General features: G+C 43.4%; 1 protein-coding gene across 6 annotated transcripts in view; it reads right to left on the bottom strand.

Moving 5' to 3' along the window:
- LOC134347157 (neurolysin, mitochondrial-like) overlaps positions 1-2,503 on the bottom strand; it is a 53,447-nt gene extending 50,944 nt beyond the window's left edge. For 3 of the 6 annotated variants that reach the window (XM_063049370.1, XM_063049371.1, XM_063049372.1), the window contains exon 1: positions 1,843-2,498. The gene's annotated coding sequence lies outside the window, so the exon portion shown is untranslated. The other 3 variants (XM_063049374.1, XM_063049375.1, XM_063049373.1) reach the window with 3 other exon arrangements.
- Between the last annotated feature and the right edge of the window lie 3,497 nt (positions 2,504-6,000).

The raw sequence follows: 6,000 nt of genomic DNA on the forward strand, positions 1-6,000 counted from the left end.
ATAAAAAACAAACTGTTTCAATTCCTCAGAACACTGTCAAAGAAAATCTTCCAAGAAAGTAGTAACTGCTGTTGATTAAAGGACATAGAAGCAAGTTTTCTGAAAATACAGAGTTCAGGAGCAAACATTTAATTGAAAGAGGCCTTCAGCAGAGTTAATGAGCAAACGAAGAGTACATTGCTTCTTAGGAATGTTCCATTCCAGTCATTTATAAAGATGCAAAGCATTCTCAGAGTTTAATTAGTGTTCAAATAAATGCAGAGTTCTAGGATTTTTACCTTTAGCACTATATCTCCAACCAGGATACTATGAGACTCCAGTCTGCTGATGGGGGTTCACATTTGTCCTTCTGGGTAGTAGAGATTGTGGGTTCAGAAACTGCTGTTGGAAGAGGTGTTGCAAGTTGCCAAGGTATATGCCCATGATAGGCACCAGTAAACTGGAATGGTTGATGGATGCTAGCCAAGCTGGCTGCCTTGTCTTGGATTACGTTGAGCTCTTTTGTGGTTGTGGCCAACCATGTATAGTTTTCCATCACATTCTTGACAACGCTGGAATAGTTTGGAAGGGAAGCGGGGCAGGGTACATGCACAAAATACAGATTCTTGGGACTGCTCTTACAGCTATCTTGCTGTGGCTGCTGCAGTTAGGCTTCTAGTCACCGATGGCCCCAGCATGCTGATGCAGAATGATTCACTAATAGCACACTACAGGGGCCGGTGGCTGGAACGGGTGGATTGGGTGCCAGCCAAGCTGGCTGCTTCATCTCAGATTGTGCTGTTTGTGGTTGAAACTATATTCATTCATTGAGTAGAGTGTTTTCCATCATACTCCTTCCTTGCTTAAGCCTTGTAGATGACATGGGGGGGGGGGGTGGTGATGAGTCACTGGCCACAGGGTTTCCAAACTGCTCATACCCATGTTTATGTGGCTGCCCCATTTCACTTTTTAGTCAGTGGTGACCCCATGATGTTGAATGCAGAGTGATTTCAGTGACAGTATCTGACCTGAAAGTTTAACTTTGTTTCTTTTTTCCTGAGATATAGTTCGATCTGCTAAGTGCCTCCTGGATTTTCTCTTCATTTCATTGCCACACAAAGATAGGTTAACTCTTTAATACTGTAAGTGGTAGCCACAACTTGACATTTATACGCCCATGTTACATATGGGAATGTTCCACCACCTTATTCACTAAAAAGCTATGAATGGAATTGAATTCTTTCCTGGAGGGAGCGTCATTAACTAAGTAAAAGCAGATGGCAAATTGCCCCATGGATCTCCGGTAGTGATGTATTGGGGCCTTTTCCAGCCACAGCTATCTTCCTTCAGACTTTGTCTGATTTCAATCAATAGAATGAAAATGACAATCCAGAAAAAAAACGATGACTTCAATTTGACAAGGGCTGCTTGGGGCGACCATTGTTTTAAATTATGCCAGTGACAACTACTCCCTCCTTAACTCGTATTTAAAGACTTCACTCCTTTCAGAAACAAGAGACAACCTGCAAATGCCCGAAATCCAAGCAACACACACAAAATGCTGGAAGAACTGGAGTAACTGGAGTTAGGGAAAAGAATACAGTCGGCGTTTCGGGCCGAGACCCTTCAGCAAGACCGGAGAAAACAAGATGAGCGTAGAGTTAAAACGTACAGTTGACATACGAAAAAAAAGTACAGTCGGCGTAAGGGGCTGAGACCATTGGGCAGGGCTGAAAAAAAGAGTTTTTTTCATTCTTGAGTCATTAAACACTCACGTAATGCAGATTACCCCCACTGACAGTACGCCAATGAAATAAATACTACGGCACAACATGAATATTCGAAGAGCTGAACTTTACTCACTCGGTTTGAAGGCGGTGGCGACGCGCTTGCCGGGACGTGGTGAACTCGTACTATCGCGAGTAGGCAGGGAGGTGCAGCCAGCCAGGCAAACAGCACAGCGCGGCTTCAGCGTCGGCCTCGGGCGGAGGGAGCCACCTGCCGAGCGAAGGGATTCCGCACAGGCTTTTGTTTCACTGCGGGCTTTTGTTCCCGTTCGCTCACCGTGCAGGCGGAGGAATGCGCTGAGATGTTTTCTGCCCTCGGGGTGAAACATTAAAGCTGCGTAATCAGGCCACATAAGACCGCAGATGCTGGAATCTGGAGCAACAAACAGAACAAGAGGCTGGAGGAACCCAGCATCACGCGGCCCACAACATCGACTGTCCATTTATTTCCACCCCACGATAGCTAGATGACCTGCTGACCTCCTCCGGCATCTGTTTGTCTCTGATGGTTCATTAGTGAAGACCCTGCAGCGCAGCGGGGGGAGACACGAATATCGATCACTAAGCGTGGTGGGAGGCTCGAAATGGTGCTTCGGGGTAGGATTCACTGGACTGTCTGTGGATGCAAGATAGACAGCCGAGGTGTCATCCCATCTCAACCGCATTATTCATTCTGCACCTTCAATTGCAACTTTGGCAAGGGTCTCCCGTGCTCTTATCAAGTATTAGTATTTACTCATTTGCTTTATAAACCCCATTCCTCTGCCCATTACTACAATCCCACTTGGTTTTAGACCCTTTTCAAAAGCCAGGCTGCATATATCCAGACATTGCTCAAGATTTGCCCTCTTAATTTAAAAAATGCCAACTCACGCGACTATTCTTCACGCTAATCATGATGTTAGCATGCTAGGCTACTAACAATAAGGACGCTCCGTCCATCCATGCTGGCTCACAGCGGGACAATCCCGACAATCATGTTTTCCTCTTATTTCTCTGTTGTCTTGAATGTGTTTTCCTTTACATGCCAGTCAGCTATCCTTTTGCCACCTACCTTTGCTCAATAATGTACACATGCCAATTAGCTACTAGTGTGCTTCTCGAATGTGGTAGGAAAGTGGAGCCTCCACTGCAGAACAATATCAATCAAGACAGCACCAGAGGTCAGGACAAGATTTACTTCGGAAGCCTTGAGAGAGTGACACTCACTGCTGGGTCACCATGCCACCCACAGTGTGCTAAACTTCAATGATGACCCCTGACTTCCCCCTTCCTAATTGAAAACAAATCTCCGCTCAGCAAAAATGCACCCTTAAGTGCTGAACGGCCTTGTCTAAACAAATGCAAAACTCCAAATGCTCTGACACAAAACTTCACATACACTTTCCTTATTTTAGCTTCCATCACTTTCCCAGTTTTCAACTTTTTTTTGACTTCTCAAAGTCTACAAGAAGGGTCAGAGCCGTCTCTATTTCCTGAGGAGACTGAGGTCCTTTAACATCTCCCGGACGATGCTGCGGAAGTTCTATGAGTCTGTGGTGGCCAGTGCTATCATGTTTGCTGTTGTGTGCTGGGGCAGCAGGATGAGGGTAGCAGACACCAGCAGAATCAACAAACTCATTCGTAAGGCCAGTGATGTTGTGGGGATGGAACTGGACTCTCTCACTGTGGTGTCTGAAAAGAGGATGCTGTCCAAGTTGCATGCCATCTTGGTCAATGTCTCCCATCCACTACATAATGTACTGAGTGGGCACAGGAGTACATTCAGCCTGAGACTCATTCCACCGAGATGCAGCACAGAGCGTCATAGGAAGTCATTCCTGCCTGTGGCCATCAAACTTTACAACTCCTCCCTTGGAGAGTCAGACACCCTGAGCCACTAGGCTGGCCCTGGACTTATTTCATAATTTACTGGCATAATTTACATATTACTATTTATGGTTCTATTACTATTTATTATTTATGGTGCAACTGTAATGAAAACCAATTTCCCCCGGGATCAATAAAGTATGACTATGACTATGACTATCTCACTTTCTCACCTTGTTTTTGCACAGGCAAAGACCTCCCCACCACTGAGCACACCTAAAAGAAAGCAGCACCTGTCATCAAGGACCCCCATCATTCAGGCCATGTTCTCTTTTTGAGCTGTCATTGGGAAGGAGGTACAGGAGCCTTAGGTCCCACACCATCAGGAACAGCTATTGACCTTCAACCATCAGGGTCCTGAACCAGCATGGATAGCTTCACTCACCCCAACACTGAACTGATTCCGCAACCTGTGGACTCACTTTCAAGGCCTCTAGTTCTCAGCATTATTTATTATGTTTTTGTGCAATTTGTTTTCCTTTGCACATTGACTGTTAGTCTTTATTTATGTATTGTTTTAAATTAATTTTATTGTATTCCTTTATTTTCTTCGAAATGCCTGCAAGAAAATGAATCTCAGTGTAGTGCTTGGTGATGTGTACATACTTCAATAATAAATTTACTTTGTCTTTGATTTTGAGCTGTATCAAAATCCCACCCTGCTCAGTTGAAAGAGACTTACTTTAGGGTGGATGATCAATAGCTTCAACAAAAAAGTAAATTTTAAGGAATTTTAAAAGGGAAGAAAGAGATACAAGGGTTTGAAGAAGTATTCAGCCCCCACAACTATTTTCACATTTTACTGTTTTATTTTCTAAATTAAAAATATATTGTAGTAGAATTTTCTGAATTAATTTACAAAACAGTGTGCATCATATCATGTTAAACCAAAACAATTTACTGAAAAAGTAAAAGCAAAATTTTGAGGCTGAATAAGTATTCATCCCTTTTGTAATTACTATGCTGACTTTCCTTAGGTGCAATACTATACCAACTCACCCAATTTGCAGATGTAGAAAATTGGAGGATCACCTGAATAAATACCCCCTCTCTCTGTAAGGTCCAACAGTAAGGTAGATTTTCAACAGACCCAAACAAGATGTAGACAAAAGAGCATTCAAGGCAAGTCAGGGAAATGATAACAGAGAAGCACAAATCTGGGGACGGGTACAAGACCATCTCAAAGGCACTGAACTTGGCACTCAGTGCAGTCCATCGTGAAAAAGTGGAAAAATATGAAACCACAGCCACACTGCCTAGGTTAGACCGCCCCTTTAAACCTAGTCACTGGAGAAGAATAGCACTGGTAAGGGAGGCTACTGTGACACCTACAGGCACTCAGAATGAGCTGCAGAAGTCAGTGACTGCAACTGGAGATGAAGTTCGTGGCTCCAATCTCCAAGGCCTTGAACAAAAAGTGTATTTATAGAAGAGTGGCAAGGAAGAAGACCTGGCCAAAAAAGTACATATCCTTGCCCATAGACTTAAAAGATACTGTAAAGATGTGGAAGAAGGTCTTGTGATTGGATGAGACTAAAGTGTAACCTTTTGGCCTCAACACCAAGTGATATATGTGGCATAAATCTAATACTGCACATCAGCCAGGAACACCATCCCTATTGTGAAGTATGGTGGAGGTAGCATCATGCTATGGAGATGTTTTACAGCAGCAGGGACTGGAAATCTGTCAGGATTAATACAAAGGTGAATGCTGCTAAATACGGAGAGGTCCTGTATAAAACCTGCTAACCCCTTCAAGAAGCTTAAACTGGGGAGGAAGTTCGTCTTTCAGCAGAGCAACCATGGAGTGGCTTCAAATGAAGAAAATTGATGCCCTTGAGTGACCCAGTCAGAGTCCTGACCTTAACCTGATCGAACATCTCTGGAAAGACCTCAAGATTGCTGTCCACCGCCACTCCCCAACTAACCTGGCACAGTTTGAGCAATATTGCAAGGAGGAATGGGCAAATCTAGTTCCATCATTTTGTGCAAAGCTGATAGAGACTTATCCAAAGTGACTACTGGTTGTAACAGCTGTGAGAGATTTTTCAACTAGGTATTGAGCAAAGGGGGATGAATACTTTTGAACTGCTGACATTCCAGTTTTTGAATTTTTAGTTTTTCATGCTTTACAATTTTCCCTAGTTTTTGCGCTCTGCTGTGAAAAAAACGGAGTACGTGATAAACAAATAAAAATTCCCAATTAAATTGATCAAAACCCCTGGTTGTAATACTTATTTATGTGAACAAAGGGTTGGGAGCTGAATACTTTTACAAGATACTGTAGAGATGTAGAAAAATAAGTTACGTTGGGAATTTCAGAGCTTAAGGTTCTGAAGATAAGCTACCAGTGCAGGGGTAATGG

Source organism: Mobula hypostoma, chromosome 5 (genome assembly GCF_963921235.1).
Source record: "Mobula hypostoma chromosome 5, sMobHyp1.1, whole genome shotgun sequence".
NCBI lineage: Eukaryota > Metazoa > Chordata > Chondrichthyes > Myliobatiformes > Myliobatidae > Mobula > Mobula hypostoma.